The sequence below is a fragment of the Salvelinus namaycush genome, chromosome 37, assembly GCF_016432855.1.
Source record: "Salvelinus namaycush isolate Seneca chromosome 37, SaNama_1.0, whole genome shotgun sequence".
Taxonomy (NCBI): domain Eukaryota; kingdom Metazoa; phylum Chordata; class Actinopteri; order Salmoniformes; family Salmonidae; genus Salvelinus; species Salvelinus namaycush.
This window is the reverse complement of record NC_052343.1, coordinates 14,718,963-14,738,270: the sequence shown is the minus strand read 5'-3', so window position 1 is coordinate 14,738,270 and position 19,308 is coordinate 14,718,963.

Below are 19,308 nucleotides of genomic sequence, written 5' to 3'. Positions count from 1 at the left end.
CGGCTGATTTGTAAGGGTCCAGATTTTGCAGCTCATTAAGAACATCAGCTGACTGTATTTGGGAGAAAGAGAAATGGGGAAGGCTTGGGCGAGTAGCAGAGGGGAGGGCAGTGCTGTTGTCCGGGGTAGGGGTAGCCAGGTGGAAAGCATGGCCAGCCGTAGAAAAATGCTTATTGAAATTCTCAATTATAGTGGATTTGTCGGTGGTGACAGTGTTTCCTATCTTCAGAGCGGTTGGAAGCTGGGAGGAGGTGTTCTTATTCTCCATGGACTTTACGGTGTCCCAGAACTTTTTTGAATTTGTGTTGCAGGAAGCAAATTTCTGCTTGAAAAAGCTAGCCTTGGCTGTTCTAACTGCCTGTGTATATTGGTTTCTGGCTTCCCTGAAAAGTTGCATATCACGGGGGCTGTTCGATGCTAATGCAGAACGCCATAGGATGTTTTTCTGTTGGTTAAGGGCAGTCAGGTCAGGAGAGAACCAAGGGCTATATCTGTTCCTGGTTCTAAATTTCTTGAATGGGGCATGCTTATTCAAGATGGTGAGGAAGGCATTTTTAAAAAATGACCAGGCATCCTCTACTGACGGGATGAGATCAATATCCTTCCAGGATACCCCGGCCAGGTCGATTAGGAAGGCCTGCTCGCTGAAGTGTTTCAGGGAGCGTTTGACAGTGATGAGTGGAGGTCGTTTGACCGCTGACCCATTACGGATGCAGGCAATGAGGCAGTGATCGCTGAGATCTTGGTTGAAAACAGCAGAGGTGTATTTGGAGGGCAAGTTTGTTAGGATGATATCTATGAGGGTACCCGTGTTTACGGAATTGGGGTGGTACCTGGTAGGTTCATTGATAATTTGTGTGAGATTGAGGGCATCAAGCTTAGATTGTAGGGTGGCTGGGGTGTTGAGCATGTTCAAATTTAGGTCGCCTAGCAGCACGAGCTCTGAAGATAGATGGGGGGCAATCAGTTCACATATAGTGTCCAGAGCACAGCTGGGGGCAGAGGGTGGTCTATAGCAGGCGGCAACGGTGAGAGACTTGTTTTTAGAGAGGTGGATTTTTAAAAGTAGAAGTTCAAATTGTTTGGGAACAGACCTGGATAGTATAACAGAACTCTGCAGGCAGTCTTTGCAGTAGATTGCAACACCGCCCCCTTTGGCCGTTCTATCTTGTCTGAAAATATTGTAATTGGGGATAAAAATGTCTGAATTTTTGGTGGTCTTTCTAAGCCAGGATTCAGACACGGCTAAAACATCCGGGTTGGTAGAGTGTGCTAAAGCAGTGAACAAAACAAACTTAGGGAGGAGGCTTCTAATGTTAACATGCATGAAGCCAAGGCTATTACGGTTACAGAAGTCATCAAAAGAGAGCGCCTGGGGAATAGGAGTGGAGCCAGGTACTGCAGGGCCTGGATTCACCTCTACATCACCAGAGGAACAGAGGAGAAGTAGGATAAGGGTACGGCTAAAAGCTATGAGAATTGGTCGCCTAGAGCTATTAGAGCAGAGAGTAAAAGGAAGTTTCTGGGGGCGATAAAATAGTTTAAAGGAATAATGTACAGACAAAGGTATGGTAGGATGTGAATACAGTGGAGGTAAACCTAGGTATTGAGTGATGATGAGAGAGATCTTGTCTCTAGAAACATCATTGAAACCAGGTGATGTCATCGCATATGTGGGTGGTGGAACTGAGAGGTTGGATATGGTATAGAGAGCAGGGCTAGAATCTCTACAGTGAAATAAGCCAATAAACACTAACCAGAACAGCAATGGACAAGGCATATTTACATTAAGGAGAGGCATGCTTAATCGAGTGATCAATAAGGGTCCAGTGAGTAGAGGTTGGTTGGGGTCGTGGCGATCCAGACAGCTGGCCGGGTATATGGCTATCGGTAGCAGCATAGGATGGAGGTCTGTTTGTAGATACCTCGTGCGTTTCCGTCGGTAGGTTCCGTGTAGTGGGGTTTTGTTCAGATAGCAGCCGATAAGACAGCTAACGATTAGCGGGCCTCAGATGAGCGTTCAGGTAACGTCGGGACGGAGGTGCCGGTTGGATAAATCCCTCGGGCAGATAACGTCGGCAGTCAGTCGTGAAGGCCCGGTGGGGTTCCGTATCTGCAGCAGCAACAAAAGAAACGGGTCCGGATGGTGATGGAACTCCTCAGCTGGCTAGCTCCAGCATGATTTGAGTTTGCTCCGGGGTCGACGTAAGCCAATAGTCACACGGTATGCAGCTAGCTAGCTGCGAAATCAAGGTGCAAGTGTCCAGAGCCTGCGGTTGGAATCCGGGGAAACTGAGAGAAAAAAAAGTCCCGGAATGCTCCGGTCCGAGTCGCGTTGCACAAAAGTGCCGGTAGATTATCGAGCTAAAGGAATAGCTGATGACCGCAAAACGTGGGCAGCTGAAACACCAACGCTAGCCAGCAAACCGGCTAATTTCGGGGCAGCTACAGATTAGCTTCTGGCTAGCTATCGGAGTAGCTTCTGGTTAGCTTTCAGGCTAGCTTCTGAATTAGCCCCTGGCTATCTTCCACGATGGATTTTCAGATTGAGGTAAATAATACTTATTGTAATTGGTGAAGCGGGTTGCAGGAAAGCTTTTGCAGGAAAGCTTTTGTAGTTGAGTTCTTGGATAATAAAATAAATTAAAGATATGTGAAGAAAAGGTGTAAATATATATACATACAGGACACGACACGACAATACGGAAAAAGACGTCTGAACTGCTAAGCCACCTTGGAAATTCCTGCATTCCTGTTAGTGAGCATTTCTGTCTGTAAAAAAGCCCTTTTGTGGGGAAAAACTCATTCTGAGTTCGGCACACATGAGATTTTAAGCACAAACTTAAAGGAGCAGTGAGCTACTTTAAAACTATTCACAAACAAACATATTTTTGTGCAAAATATGGTTGTAGGCTTACTAATACGGCTTATTGTGCGTGTGTGTGAATGTTTTTAGAGTAGTGCACCTAGAAAGAATGAAGGCGAGAGACCATTTTGCCCATGAGGAAATGGGTATGGTTTTGTGTCTGATGGACAGAAGGTCATGTGTGCTGTGTGTGTGGTTGCAGCCCAACAACATACATGACCGAGATGGTGAAATGTGTAATGTGTATGTGTCTGTGTACTGATGTAGGATCTTCATTTGAGCCAATTTGCTACAACAGGAAAATAATCCTGCGTCAATATAATTATGTGGATTATAATTAATGGCATTTTTTTGTAGGGGTTGATACATTTTTCATTAGGGCAAATCAAGTCTGACATTTTAAAATGGAAATTACAAACTTTAGAAGCCTTTTAAACATTGAATACACTACAAGTTTGCATTACTTGCTGTGAAGGAAAATTCTCAGAAACATAAGAGTGATCAAATTAAGATCCTACATCTGTAGGCTCCACTGTTGTTCAGCGTGGGTGGTTTTTAGCCCCTGTGGCTCAGATAAGCGTTCTCACTCCAGTGAATCCACTATGACAACAGGTATTAGGATATAATTTGCTATTAAGCCTAATGGAGCTCAAATAACCAGGCCCAAAGCTGGTGTTCTGCCTGTCTCTCCCATCATGTCATGGCTAGCCTGGTGGCCTCTGTGTATCACTGACCCCAAACAGCTAATGCTAGCCAGTTACTACAACTAGGCTTATCCTCCAAAGCAAACACTCTTGCCAGCCATGACTAACTATCCATAGCTAACGCTAGCTACATACAAGTAAAGCTTCATAGTTAACTCACCAATCATAACACTATTCATAGCTACTATAATTACAAACAGTGAATCTAAATGATGAGGCAAAGACATCTCAGTCACAATTGTCAATTGTGCTAGCCAGAGAAAATCCATAACCCTGATGGATTGCTTGCATTATTAGCGCAAACAGGCTATATGCTGGTGGAACACTATGCCTCAAAAGGCACACGAAATGGAGCCTAGAAAACTGGCAGATTCTGCACCTCTCTATTTCTGAATTACCATCATACAGGCTAGAAAAATGAGGGATGATTAACTGTTTAACGACCTTCCATTGTCGTTTTCAACAGGCATACAGATGGAATATTTCCACTGTGTGTGTGTGTGTGTGTGTGTGTGTGTGTGTGTGTGTGTGTGTGTGTGTGTGTGTGTGTGTGTGTGTGTGTGTGTGTGTGTGTGTGTGTGTGTGTGTGTGTGTGTGTGTGTGTGTGTGTGTGTGTGTGTGTGTGTGCGCATGCGTTCATGTCGGTATATGTAGTCACCAGATACAATCATTTCCATTCATCCAGATCAATCAGCATGATATAACCACCAGTATTATCTCCACCTGTATGTAATTCTATGGCTGACACTACTCAGCTCAACTCAAAGATGAGTGGCTTGTGTGGGGAGCTGAATCCGGGAGGTCAGAGAGAGAATGTGCGAATGAGAAGGTGAGCGTGGATGACAGGGATGGAGTGTTGAGTTTCATTGGTTTGACAGGGGGAGAGGGTGGGCCTCCCCAATCACGGCACACAGTTTACGAGTCATTGGGTGGACTGTCAGCCGCATGACACACATGTGTTGGTCATTGAGTTACCGCTAAGATCATACAATGGCCATTGTGGGCGAGTCATGGACCCCTTCCAACCCCTAGAAACGGCACACATGCTATTTGCCCTGACTCCTAAGGTTAACAGCGGTCTCTCCTGTCAATCTGTTCCCTGTTGGCCGTGCGCGCAAGAGACAGAAAGAGACTCCCCTGCTTTCCCTTTGTCATGCTGAGTGTCACATTCAGATAGAGATACAGTATAACTGCCCATTTGAGTTATCTATGAGCCAATTGAGTGAGTGGTGGCCTCTTTATCCCCCCTAAAGGGCTGTCTCTGTCAGGGGATTGGCCAGTGTGCCAGATTTAACCAGGAAGTACTTAGCAACACACAGGACACTGTTTGTGCTGGTTCACCTCCCACTCAGAATGTGGCAGGAATCTGAAAGAAAGAAAAATAAAGAGAGACAGTCTGAAGTCTACATTCCTTCCTCATTTTGAGATTGAGGTTGTGTTACAGAGGCTGTCAAGCCACAAATGACTGAATGCTTTAGTGCAATTGTGGCTTTCCTAAAAACTAGTCTTGAATATCTATTTTTGAAATGTGGTAACTTAAAGACTTTTGATGACATGGATACTCTTGTGGGACTACACCAAATTATTAAACCCATCTTGCTATTCATTAAAATGCTATGGTGTGGCATTCAATAGTGCTGCCATGCTAGGTTCTTTCCTTTGTTACGAAATGATACGCTGTCACATTAGAGAGACTATAAAACATTCTTATTTAAGGGTTGAGTGATTGGACATGAAAAGACGAGTTGTACAGGGATTTTTTTTCATAATAAATAACTCCAATAGAAGCTTTTCTTTGTTTCACTCTCCGGGTCTCTGAGTGTCAGAGTTTGTTATTAGCTTTTTAAAAGATACAGCTGTCTCGTACGCCTCCCCATAACAATGGTCATCACACAGTTATGCTTGCTGGGAATGTTTCTATATGTGTTCCATGCATTTTGTGAAGACTATTCAAACATGAACTTCAATTTGGTGTTATAAAGGGATTATGCTCAGCGTTGTATTAACCCCCCCTGCCCACTCGCAAACACACACACACACACACACTGAAACTGCTCCAAAAGTAAGCAAAATTTCACTGTGATCACCCAGCATCCTTTGGGGGCTCCTAATGCCATTTCCCCTCAGGCTCCAAGGCCGTAACAGGCCTACTTAGTCTCTGATGCTGGTCACATATTTGTCCAGACCTGTAGCTAATTTAAGGTTAAGGGAAAAAAATGGACTCAACTCAGTCACAGATTTTAACCCCTAAAGGAGTCTATAGGTGAAAAGAGACTGCAGTCCATGATTACTGTTCGTTTACTTAGACTGAGATGACTGACTTTAAAATCAATGATTGTGACGGGGCAGGATGGGGAAGTAGGGAAATTCAGAGCAATTCATATGTATATACCAAAATTACCAGTCAGTAACTTCAATCCATAAACAGATGAAATGTAATCCCTTAGCAACCTCTGTATGTTTATAACATCTGTGAATACTATTTTATAGAAGATTACCGGAAATGTAAGTACTTTCATCGACTGGAACAAATCTTTCATTCAAGACTCACCATTTCAACCCTACAGCTTTCAATAAGAGCCATTAAAGTTAGAGAATTAAAATAACGATGCCCTACTTACTTTTCTACCTTGACTTGGTGCTGAGACTGACAGCAGTTGATAAATTACATTTGTCAAAATCGCCATGACAACGCCATAACGAATGCCCGTCTGGAGTGATTTAGCTGGTAAACATTTGGTTTCCAGAGGTGGCCCCTTCTCTACCTATAATGAGAGGGCTAGTTATTCCAGCTGTATAGGCCACAGGGTAAGGCTAGCCCCAGGAGGTGAGGGCTAAGAGCATGACATGGAGCGATATCTAGCTAGCTAATTAGGCGAGTGCATTTGGCCGGAAACAGTGTGGGACTTCTAAGCTAATGCATACTCAAGCGAAGCAAGGCTACTTGCCCTCCGTGGCTGGACTGGAGCAGATGTTTCACATCAGGGCCGTTGAGAGTGCAGGAGAGAAACATGCATCTTCCATTCGTCTGTCGAAAATGTCACTCTTGAATTTGAGAGCGATCAACCCGGCCAGCAGGGTAGCGAGTGAGGGCCACATGTTTCAGCCAGACCGCCTGACTGACTGTGTGCGTGTGTGTGTGCATGTGCGTGTGTGTGTGTGTGTGTGCATGTGAGTGTGTGCACCTTTAAGTAAGAGTGTGTGTGTTCAGATTTCATGACAGCAGGTAACTTCCCAATGACAGGCACATGTGGTGTGATTAGCCTCACATTCTCCTGAGGATTTCTCTAATGTCGAAGTTGACAAGCCATGGTAATAATTAACCTCCATGGCTGAAACCCCTGCCTGCCTTACTGACTGATGCCTGCTGTCCTCATCTCCAATGCTGCAATGCACTCCCCCCCCCCCCAAACTCCCCCCCATCTTTGAAGATATTCCACTTTACCTCTCATAATGGTGTTTTCAAAGACCTGTCAATCATTGGCGCCCGCGCTGTTCACCTAGCAACAGGGAGCGGGAAAAGTTCATTTGTAAGGATACAGGGAGAGTGAGCGAGAGAAATGGAAGAGAGAATCCTTTAAAAAGTGGAGCTTGTTATTGTTTATTTCCTCTCTGGTTTACTGGGGGAAGGATTTAGCGGGTGCGCTGGCCATGGGCTATATGTGATTTAGTTGGAATTCCTTCCCTCGCTCCACTCATCTTGGCTGTGACTGACAAATAACATGGCGAGCCAATCTTAATACCACTTAATCTTAAATGCTTTATGAATCATAATTTTCTCTCTCTCTCTTTCTCTCTTTCTTTCTCTCTCTCTCTTTCTCTTTCTTTCTCTCTTTCTCTTTCTCTTTCTCTCTTTCTCTCTCTCACCCTTCTTTTCTGGACTTATTACCACTGTGCCTGTACACAACATTCTCTAACAGCAAAATATGTTTATGCTTGTGGTAGTGGCATACATACAGGTCTATATACTACATGTAGGTGTATGTAGGCCTAAACTACTCACTTTGATGGACAGGTGCCATATGCCAAGTGCAGACTGGCACCTCACAGGTTTATGTACAAAACATTGTCAAGATTAATTGTATAGCAGTTCACAAACAAGCTATAGGGAGACGGCATCTACTGTAGCCTTGCTTTCGTCTGGAACATCTGGTCTGGTTGATACCTGAATGAGAAAACAACTCCTTCAGGAGGGTGTTGTTGGAGGGGCCAGCAGGGGGCACTCTTCCCTCTGGTCTGACCAGACCCAGCAACACCTTCATGAGAACACAAACACACAGATGTTGTGTACCTTTCCTTCACCCTCAGCAGCAGAGCATGTCCATAAGGCAAGCTTAAAACCCCCTCCACTCTGCACCAAAGTGTTCTAATCCCAAATACAGACCCTGTCTCGAAAACCTCCCTTCAACTCTTCACTATCCTCCTAATGCACGCAGGCGTGTGCAATAACACCCGCTGAGAGCTATATTTGTGTCACACTCAAGCGAAGCCATTTCTGTCCCATTCAAGAGAAGACATTTTGAAATACAATTGGACATGATTCTTATTTTGTTCAATTCCATAGACAAAACGTGTGCTGCCAGTGTGAAGACTGACTCAGAGGTAATCCAAAGACACTCGAACCAAAGTCTAAATATACAGGGTGTGCAAGGGTCTATGATTGAGCTATAGTATAATCAGGTTTTCCCCTTTCTGTCAGTGCTCGTACTCTGAACAATGGACAACAAACAAAAGACACCATGGTGTCTTTTCTCCTTGAGTGTGAGAAGGTAGAGCAAGCCTGGCAAAAAAACGAGTTTGTGTGTGTCGAGGTAAAAATGCGAGCAAACGCCAAGCGAATCGAGGCCATGCAGAAGATGTGGCATGGAAGAGACAGGTTATTCAGAAATGAGGGGACAGGAGGAGAGGCGCTTGGCGCTGGATAAACGACTGAACCATGCAGAATTCCAACGCTCCGGGCCATGCTTTGGAAAACCAACTGTCATGAGATTCTATAATAAGATCATCCTTCTAAGACGATAAGCATATTCTTAGACTTATTTTTCTACCTTTCGTTGCTGCCGTTGTAGTTGTCAAAAGTGTTTTTGTGTGTTTTTTTTGTGTTTGGGACTGACATCAACAGAACTAGGACATCCGGAGAGGCCCGGTGGAGATGGCAGGAGTTTGGGCTGATATGGCACATTGCGATTTTGTTGTCTGTTTCGCAGTTTGTGGCATTTTATCTGGGTTACATGAGGTGTACTGACTGGCAAATACTGTAGGTTCAACTGCAGTGTCATCCACAATATCCTAGGGACTACAAATGTTAATTAACCTTTTACCTGAATATGCCACATTTATTGAAATACCGGTATGCATTGCCCCATTCAAATAAACATATGAAAAGTCATAACACTAGGCCAGTGGATTCATTAGTATGACCAATTCATTGCAGTCAGTCAATGAAATTAATTGTGTCATGTGATGTACATGTTCAAATGTCATATTACATATGTCAATGAATGCTTATGCAGAAACCGGTATTATATTTATAAGGCATTTACCTTGGATATAAGATCATGGGGTATTATGTAGAGACATCTCACCATAGCACCCACCTCCAAGGACAAACACAGAAGCCATTGTGGCACCACTCAGCACACATTACCTGCAATATGAGGAAAAGAGTAATTCTACACGTAAGACAAAGCATTAATTCATTGTCTGGTACAGATCCATTGATTAGACTGGCTTCTATTCTATAACAACAACATGTACCGGTGGTCGTGCCTGCACTACACTGTGTTCCTTACAGGTAAAATAAACGATCGCTCTCCACAAACTATACACTGTCACTAAGCGTTAGGCAATAACCGTTCTCAAGGGGATGGATAAATGAAGCGGACCGAATGAGAAGGTACTTTCATTGATTGCAATCAGAGAGACTTCTGGGGGGTGGGGGTTGGGAGGGGGGAGACTGCCATCGCTTTAAGAGGGGGAGACACAGGCAGAAAGATAATCAAAGGAGGGGGGATGGAGGAGGGGGGTTAGGGGGGAGACGGAGCTCTGATTACTCATTAGCGTTATAACGGACTGCATGGTGGCAGCGGTGGGATCCGAGCTGCCAGAGGGCCTGATTGAGTGATTTCCAAGCATGGCTGGAGGCCAGAGAGACCGGAGCTCGTTCACTGGTTAGCAAGTGGCCTGGCCTCCGCTTCATCGCCCGTAGGTGGGGACAGCAGTCCCTGCTGGTCGAGGGAGGAACTGGAACTTGTCTGAGGAGAGAATAGGAGGCAACTCACTGTGTATCATAACAGGGTCTCTTTGAGAACTAATTTAAGCTAACAAGGACTACCCATAGGCTCAGTGAATGAGACCAGCATAGCGTATGATGGCATGAACTTGTTTAATATGAACTCAAACAAGTAGAAATAAGCTTGATGCAGGGCTCCAGGGTGGAATTGGGTGGAGTACAATGACACGGGTGATAGAGTACCTGTCACACTTGATAGTCACTGGTACATTTTGAGGATGATGAGGAGGGTAAGGCCACAGTACAGAGGGAGGTGTGGAGGTACTGAGAGGAGGGGTACAGACAGATTGGTGTGACAATGAATAATGATGTCATGAAGGGAGATTGATGGGCAGTCATCACTGCTCTGCTGATTTCAGAGATTGAAGTGGTCTCTCTCGCTCCGTCCTCCCCTTAAATTAATCTTACCCTTTCTCTTTCAGAAGAAGATGGGATGATGAGGAGGGTGCTACTGTCAGTCTTTGTCCACTGGATTTTGTGGCAGTGGGAGTTCTGAGATCTCCTAATAGTTCAGGTTAGAAATTGGGGGAAATGTAAGCTGATAGATCGATGGCCAAGGTTAACTTCTACATGGAACGGACGGTCACAGTGTTCCATGGTTGGCACAGGGGAAGCAGGGTGTGGTTGTTAGTACTGTGCATGTGTTATACACACTCAGGTCCCAAGGGGCACTGCGACAGGGGAAAATACACGCTCCCACAGTCCCACACACATACCAGTAGTGTCATGCAGCATTACACAAAGCCAGAGATCTGATACATAAAACAGGGACCCCCCCCCCCCCCCCCCCCCCCCCCCCCACACACACACACACACACACAGGGAGCGCAGGGACACACAGGCAGCCTTTCAACTGCTGAATAATTCTCCCTCTGTGTTTTCAAGGGGAGGAGGTGAGACCCACCTGACATTCATTTGACTGTCAGCTCAGTTCACACTATTCAGAGATGGAGAGAGGGAATGTGAGAGGGATAAATAGAGGAAGGAATAATAGGGATGAGAGAGGAGAGGGAGGTGTCTGTGACAGGGAGATGAAGAGCCGGGAAAGTGTCGGGGAGAAAGTGGATGAAAATGAAGAGGATCAGACAAACTGAGCACAGAAAGAAACACTTGTCAGTTCTCTTGACCTTAGACGGAGGTTGCAAGGTCAAGGTTCACCAGATTGCCTTCTTTTACTCTCTTACTCCCTGTCACTTTTTTTCTGCAGAGAGGCATGCCAAAATATGATGAAAGACTGGCGTGAGTGCCTGCGACACGACATTCGACACCATCAACTACAAACCCATTCCCATTTCACACACGTGCTGCCTTTCGGGGTAAATTGCTGTAATTTGTGTTACGGCTTTTCAAAAGACGACCGAGGTTGGGGGCTTTTTTTCTTGCTGTAGGGGCCGATGTTTTATGACTGGAGTTTTCATGCTTAACCTATTCCTCATTAACTGTATAAAAATAAAAATAAAATATATATATATATATATATTATATATATACACTGTATATTTCAGGTGTTATTTTCCCTATTCAATCCCTGTCTCAATGTGAATCCTGCATGAGGTCAGGTTCCATTTTCCTTTAAAGACAAGTGTGTTTGAAGAAGAAAATGTTTGTTTACACTTGAATGATAATTAATATGTTGTGCAAAAGTTTATCTGCCCTTGGTTATTTTTTCAAGGACATGAAAAAAGTAAGACATGTCTACAACTGGGTATTCAGTGCAAAATCCTGCCATTCTCTCACATGTACGCAACATGTCTCTTGTAATGAGTTACTGCTCATATGTCGGGGAGAATAACATACAGTACAGCACTGAAGAAATCTGATTATCAACGAGTTAAAAGTACGTGAATACATCCAAATGGTTTTTACGACTTCACAATTGGTAATTACCACCTTCCCACTAAGGTATGAACACAGCATAGATGTTTCTGACTTACACTGAACAAAAATATAAACATTCAAACACTTCTAAATGTTTACTGAGTTATAGTTCATATAAGGAAATCAGTCAATTGAATCTATGGATCTAATCTATGGATTTCACATGACTGGGAATACAGATCTGTTGGTCACAGATACCTTAAAAAAAGGTAGGGGCATGGATCAGAAAACCAGTCAGTATCTGGTGTGACCACAATTTGCCTCATACAGCGCGACATCTGCTTCACATAGAGTTGATCAGGCTGTTGATTGTGGGCTGTGGAATGTTGTCCCACTCCTCTTCAATGGCTGTGTGAAGTTGCTGGATATTGGCGGGAACTGGAACACTCTGTAGTAAACATCAATCCAGAGAATCCCAAGCATGCTCGACGGGTGACATGTGAGGTGAGTATGCAAGCCATGGAAGAACTGGGAAATGTTCAGCTTCCAGGAATTGTGTACAGATCCTTGAGACATGGGGCAGTGCATTATCATGCTGAAACATGAGGCATAAATGCCACACCAATGGGCCTCAGGATCACATCACAGTATCTCTGCACATTCAAATTGCCATTGATAAAATACAATTGTGTTCGTTGTCTGTAGCTTATGCCTGCCCATACCATAACTCCACTGCCACCATGGGGCACTCTGTTCACAACGTTGACATCAGAAAATCGCTCGCCCTCACGAAGCCATACACATGGTCCGCAGTTGTGAGGCTTTGGCGGCAGCTTAGAGAAATTAACATTCAATTCCCTGGCAACAGCTCTGGTGGACATTCCTGCAGTCAGCATGTCAATTGCATGCTCCCTCAAAACTTGAGACATCTGTGGCATTGTGTTGTGTGACAAAACTGCACATTTTAGAGTAGCATTTTATTGTCCCCAGCACAAGGTTTCACCTGTGTAATGATCATGCTGTTTAATCAGCTTATTAATTTGTCACGCCTGTCAGGTGGATGAATTATCTTGGCAAAGGAGGAATGCTCACTAACAGGGATGTAAACAAATTTTTGCACAACATTTGAGAGAAATAAAGTATTTGTGCGTATGGAACATTTCTGTGATCTTTTATTCCAGCTCATGAAACACTTTACATGTTGCGGTTAAATATTTGTTCAGAGTTGTATATATTGTATATATTTTTGTTCAGAGTATATCGATGCCACATAGGCCGTTTTCAACCAGAGAAATTGGTTCTTGAGTTGCCCTTTAAACTGCATGTAGCTATACTGCATAGGCTACACTCAACAGGCTTGGAGGTTTGGTCAATAAAACTCTAAAAGGAAAATCTCTGGCAGTAGCCTAGCACCCAGAAAAAATATTGATCTCTGCAGATTGCACTTTAATTGAAAAGGACCCTTGACACATTATTGCCAGTGAATGAGAGACAGCAAATATTGAGGTCCAACCAAAACTAGGCCTACACATTTTGGTGCCTCATTATAATGTAGTCTACATTTTGGATGCTTTTCATCAAATGAGGATCAATCTTGACTGCCTGTCACTAGGAGTTGAAATTACAAACATATTGGTGAGAAGGCTTTTGTTGTGTTGTTTTGTTATCTCAGCAAGCATGCGCAAACTCCAAAATAGGTAAGATAGACCAATTAGCCTAACACAATTTGTCAGCGTGTTCTCAGCTCCAAAAATGCAATTTAGTCAATGAACACAGTTATTTGTTGAGAAAGGTTAAAAAATAGTTATTTCATTTGATATACACACTACCGGTGAAAAGTTTTAGAACACCTACTCATTCAAGGGTTTTTATTTATTTTTTACTATTTTCTACATTGTAGAAAAATAGTGAAGACATCAAACTATGACATAACACACATGGAATTATGTATTAACTAAAAAAGTGTTAAACAAATCAAATTATATTTTAAATTTGATATTCTTCAAATAGCCACCCTTTGCCTTGATGACAGCTTTGCACACTCTTGGCATTCTCTCAACCAGCTTCATGAGGAATGCATTTCAATTAACAGGTGTGCCTTCTTAAAAGTTCATTTGTGGAATTTCTTTCCTTCTTAATGCATTTGAGACAATCAGTTGTGTTGTGACAAGGTAGGGGGGTATATAGAAGATAGCCCTATTTGGTAAAAGACCAAGTCCATATTATGGCAAGAACAGCTCAAATAAGCAAAGAGAAACGACAGTTCATCATTACTTTAAGACATGAAGGTCAGTCAATACAGTAAATTTCAAGAACTTTTCAAGTTTCTTCAATTGCAGTCGCAAAAACAATCAAGCACTATGATGAAACTGGCTCTTATGAGGACCGCCACAGGAATGCAAGACCCAGAGTTACCTCTGCTGCAGAGGATAAGTTCATTAGAGTTACCAGCCTCAAAAATTGCAGCCCAAATAAATGCTTCACAGAGTTCAAGTAACAGACACATCTCAACATGAACTGTTCAGAGGAGACTGTGCGAATCAGACCTTCATGGTCAAATTGCTGCAAAGAAACCACTACTAAAAGGATACCAAGAAACACAAGCAATGGACATTAGACCGGTGGAAATGTGTCCTTTGGTCTGGAGTCCAAATTGGAGATTTTTGGTTCCAACCGCCGTGTCTTTGTAAGACGCGGTGTGGGTGAATGGATGATCTCTGCATGTGTATTTCCCACCGTAAAGCATGGGGGAGGAGGTGTTATGGTGTGGGGGTGCTTTGCTGGTGACACTGTCTGTGATGTATTTAGAATTCAAGGCACACTTAACCAGCATGGCCACCACAGCATTCTGCAGCGATACGCCATCCCATCTGGTTTGGGCTTAGTGGGACTATCATATATTTTTCAACAGAACAATGACCCAACACACCTAAAGGCGGTGTAAGGGCTATTTTACCAAGAAGGAGAGTAATGGGGTGCTGCATCAGATGACCTGGCCTCCACAATCACCCGACCTCAACCAAATTGAGATGGTTTGGGATGAGTCGGACTGCAGAGTGAAGGAAAAGCAGCCAACAAGTGCTCAGCATATGTGGGAACTCCTTCAAGACTGTTGGAAAATCATTCCAGGTGAAGCTGGTTGAGAGAATGCCAAGAATGTGCAAAGCTGTCATCGAGGGAAAGGGTGGCTATTTGAAGTATCTCAAATATAAAATATATTTTGATTTGTTTAACACTTTTTTGGTTTCTACACGATTCCATATGTGTTATTTAATAGTTTTGATGTCTTCACTATTATTCTACAATGTAGAAAATAGTAAAAAATAAATAAAAACCCTTGATTGAGTAGGTGTTCTAAAACTTTTGACCGGAAGTGTATTTTTTTAAACCTTTTAATAAGACGTTGGATGCCATATTGATTTCTTGTTGTGTTGCATAATCTTTGAAGATTCGCCGCCGTCTGATGTCATTGATTGCGCGCGTTTTGATGTCTTCTTTGAGCGGCGAGCCCCCCTTCAGTTCACTTCAATGGCCACATTTTTCGACTCTCTTTCCTTCGACAGAATATTAGTTGGTGAGTAGCATAGGCTAATGATTCTCACCCACATACACTCGTTTGGTGTTGAGTTTTGTGTTATTCTGACAATATTGCAGTTGCGGTGCGCGGGTAAAATCACTGGGGAAGAAAATCCAGAAAAAAAAGCCATATTACAACCTACAGTTGAAGTCGGAAGTTTACATACACTTAAGTTGGAGTCATTAAAACTCATTTTTCAACCACTCCCACAAATGTCTTGTTAACAAACTATAGTTTGGTTAGGACATCTACTTTGTGGATGACACAGTAATATTTCCAATGACTTAAATGACTTAAATGTAAGTCGGAAGTTTACATACACTTAAGTTGGAGTCATTAAAACTCATTTTTCAACCACTCCCACAAATGTCTTGTTAACAAACTATAGTTTGGTTAGGACATCTACTTTGTGGATGACACAGTAATATTTCCAACAATTGTTTTCAGACAGATTATTTCACTTATAATTCACTGTATCACAATTCCAGTGGGTCAGACGTTTACATACACTAAGTTAACTGTGCCTTTAAACAGCTAGGAAAATTCCAGAAAATGATGTCATGGCTTTAGAAGCTTCTGATAGGCTAATTAACATAATTTGAGTCAACTGGAGGTGTACCTGTGGATGTATTTCAAGGCCTACCTTCAAACTCAGTGCCTCTTTGCTTGACATCATGGGAAAATTAAAAGGAATCAGCCAAGACCTCTGAAAAAAATTTGTAGACCTCCACAAGTCTTGTTCATCCTTGGGAGCAATTTCCTAACGCCTGAAGGTACCACGTTCATCTGTACAAACAATAGTACGCAAGTATAAACACCATGGGACCACGCAGCCATCATACCGCTGTCACGAGTTCTGACGAAGTCGGTTCCTCTACTTGTTCGGGCGGTGTTCGGCGGTCGACGTCACCGGTCTTCTAGCCATCGCCGATCCATTTTTCATGTTCCATTTGTTTTGTCTGGTTTTCATACACACCTGGTTTCAATTCCCTAATTACATGTTGTCGGGAATTGTTTATTGTAAGTTCTTGTGCTATGTGTTACTGGTGCGCTACGGGTTTTGTACCCATATGTTTGTTGTTTTGTATGCCGTTAGTTTTATATATTAAACTGCTCCGGCTATTCACCAAGTTCTGCTCTCCTGCGTTTGACTTCCCTGCCACCAGTTACGCACCCCTTACAGAATTCCCGACCACTTAGCAGTCAGCAGGAACAGGTGCCCCTGGTATAGGGTCCGAGGAGCGCATCCAGGAGCAAGCGAAAGTAATCCACCATCTCGGCGCCATCATGGATCAAGTTATCCAGACCCTGGAACATTGAGAGAGACAGGAAGGTCCTCCTGCACCTTCAACAACGCAACCCAAACCTCCACTACTCACTCCTCCTGCACCTTCAACCACGCAACCCAAACCTCCACTACTCACTCCTCCTGCACCTTCAACAACGCAACCCAAACCTCCACTACTCACTCCTCCTGCACCTTCAACAACGCAACCCAAACCTCCACTACTCACTCCTCCTGCACCTTCAACAACGCAACCCAAACCTCCACTACTCACTCCTCCTGCACTTTCAACAACGCAACCCAAACCTCCACTACTCACTCCTCCAGCACCTTCCACAACGCAACCCAAACCTCCACTACTCACTCCTCCTGCACCTTCAACAACGCAACCCAAACCTCCACTACTCACTCCTCCTGCAACGGGTCCCAGTGGGATGCGTCTCGCCCTTCCCGGGGAGTATGATGGGACGGCGGCACGGTGCCAGGGGTTCCTATTACAGCTGGACCTATACCTAGACACCGTTTACCCGGAGTCCCTCGGGAAGGGAGAGGGTGTCCGCCCTCATCTCGTGCCTCTCAGGGAGAGCTCTGGAGTGGGCAAACGCTGTGTCGGGAGAAGGAGATGCGGCGTTGGAGGACTTCACAGAGTTCACCCACCGTTTCCGGGTCTTCGACCACCCGCCCGAGGGTAGAGCGGCGGGTGAGCGCCTCTTCCAGCTGAGGCAGGAGACGAGGAGCGCCCAGGAGTTTGCCCTGGAGTTTAGGACCCTGGCTGCCGGCGCGGGATGGAACGACAGGGCCCTGATTGACCACTACCGTTGCAGTCTGCGCAAGGACGTCCTTCGGGAGTTGGCCTGCAGAAACACCACCCTCACGTTGGATCAGCTGGTGGACCTGTCCATCCGGCTGGACAACCTGCTGGCTACCCGCGGACGTTCAGATCAGGGTCTGGTGGTTCCATCCCCTCGCACCCCTTCTCCTGAACCTATGGAGCTGGCAGGGGCGGTGCGTAGGGAGACCAGAGGGGGTTCCAGTTCGTGCACCATCTGTGGCCGCAGAGGGCACGCTGCCGGTCGGTGCCGGGTTTGTCCCTCTGGGAGTCGAGGCAGCAGGCAGGGCACTCTGGCGTCACCCCAGGTGAGTCTGCACCACTCTCATCCAGAGTCCTCTGTTGTCCAACTGTTTGTACCTGTTTGTTTTCTTGATTTTTTCCCCCCACATTCCCAGCATAAGGCGCTCGTCGATTCAGGCGCAGCTGGGAATTTTCGCGTTTAGCGATCCCCATTATTCCTGTGGTTAGACCTTTCCCAGTACACACTCTGGATAGTCGACCATTGGGGTCCGGGCTAATCAGGGAAACCATTATCTCCCTGGTCATGGTGACGCAGGGGAGTCACAAGGAGAGAATCAGTCTCTTTCTCATTGACTCTCCTGCGTTTCCCGTGGTACTGGGCCTTCCCTGTTTGGCTCATCATGACCCCACCATTTCATGGAAACAGAGGGCTCTCACGGGGTGGTTACGAGAGTGCTCGGGGAGGTGTGTAGGGGTTTCCGTTGGTGCTACTACGGTAGAAAGTCCAGACCAGGTCTCCACTGTGCGCATCCCCCCGAATATGCCGATTTGGCTCTCGCCTTCTGTAAAAAGAAGGCGACTCAATTACCACCCCATCGACGGGGGGATTGTGCGTTAAATCTCCTCGTAGACGCTGCACTTCCCCTGTCGCAATCGGAGACGGTGGCTATGGAGACATATGTCTCCAAATCCGTGCGTCAGGGGTACATTCGGTCCTCCACTACACCAGTCTCCTCGAGTTTCTTTTTTGTGATGAAGAAGAAGGATGGAGGTCTGCACCCGTGCATTGATTATCAAGGTCTCAATCAAATCACGGTGAGGTACAGTTACCCGCTACCTCTTATCGCCACGGCGATTGAGTCAATGCACGGGGCGCGCTTCTTCACTAAACTGGATCTCAGGAGCGCATACCACCTGGTGCGTATCCGGGAGGGAGACGAGTGGAATACGGCGTTTAGTACCACCTCAGGGCATTATGAGTACCTCGTCATGCCGTACGGGTTGATGAATGCTCCATCAGTCTTCCAATCCTTTGTAGACAAGATTTTCAAGGACATGCACGGGCAGGGTGTAGTGGTGTATATCGATGACATTCTGATATACTCCACTACACGCGCCGAGCATGTGTCTTTGGTGCGCAGGGTACTTGGACGACTGTTGGAGCATGACCTGTATGTCAAGGCTGAGAAATGCCTGTTCGTTCAGCAAGCCGTCTCCTTCCTAGGGTATTGCATTTCCACATCAGAGGTGGAGATGGAGAGTGACCGCATTTCAGCCGTGCGTAATTGGCCGACTCCCACCACGTTAAAGGAGGTGCAGCGATTTTTAGGGTTTGCCAATTACTACTGGAGATTAATCCTGGGTTTTGGTCAGGTGGCTGCTCCCATTACCTCACTGCTGAAGGGGGGTCCTGTATGTCTGCAGTGGTCAGTTGAGGCGGACAGGGCTTTTGGGAAACTAAGGGCTCTGTTTACCTCGGCGTCCGTGCTGGCCCATCCGGGTCCCTCTTTGGCGTTCATAGTGGAGGTGGACGCGTCCGAGGCTGGGATAGGAGCGGTGCTCTCTCAGCACTCGGGTACGCCACCGAAGAACCGCCACTGTGCCTTCTTCTCAAAGAAGCTCAGCCCGGCGGAGCAAAACTATGACGTGGGGGACCGGAAGCTGTTGGCTGTCGTCAAGGCCTTGAAGGCGTG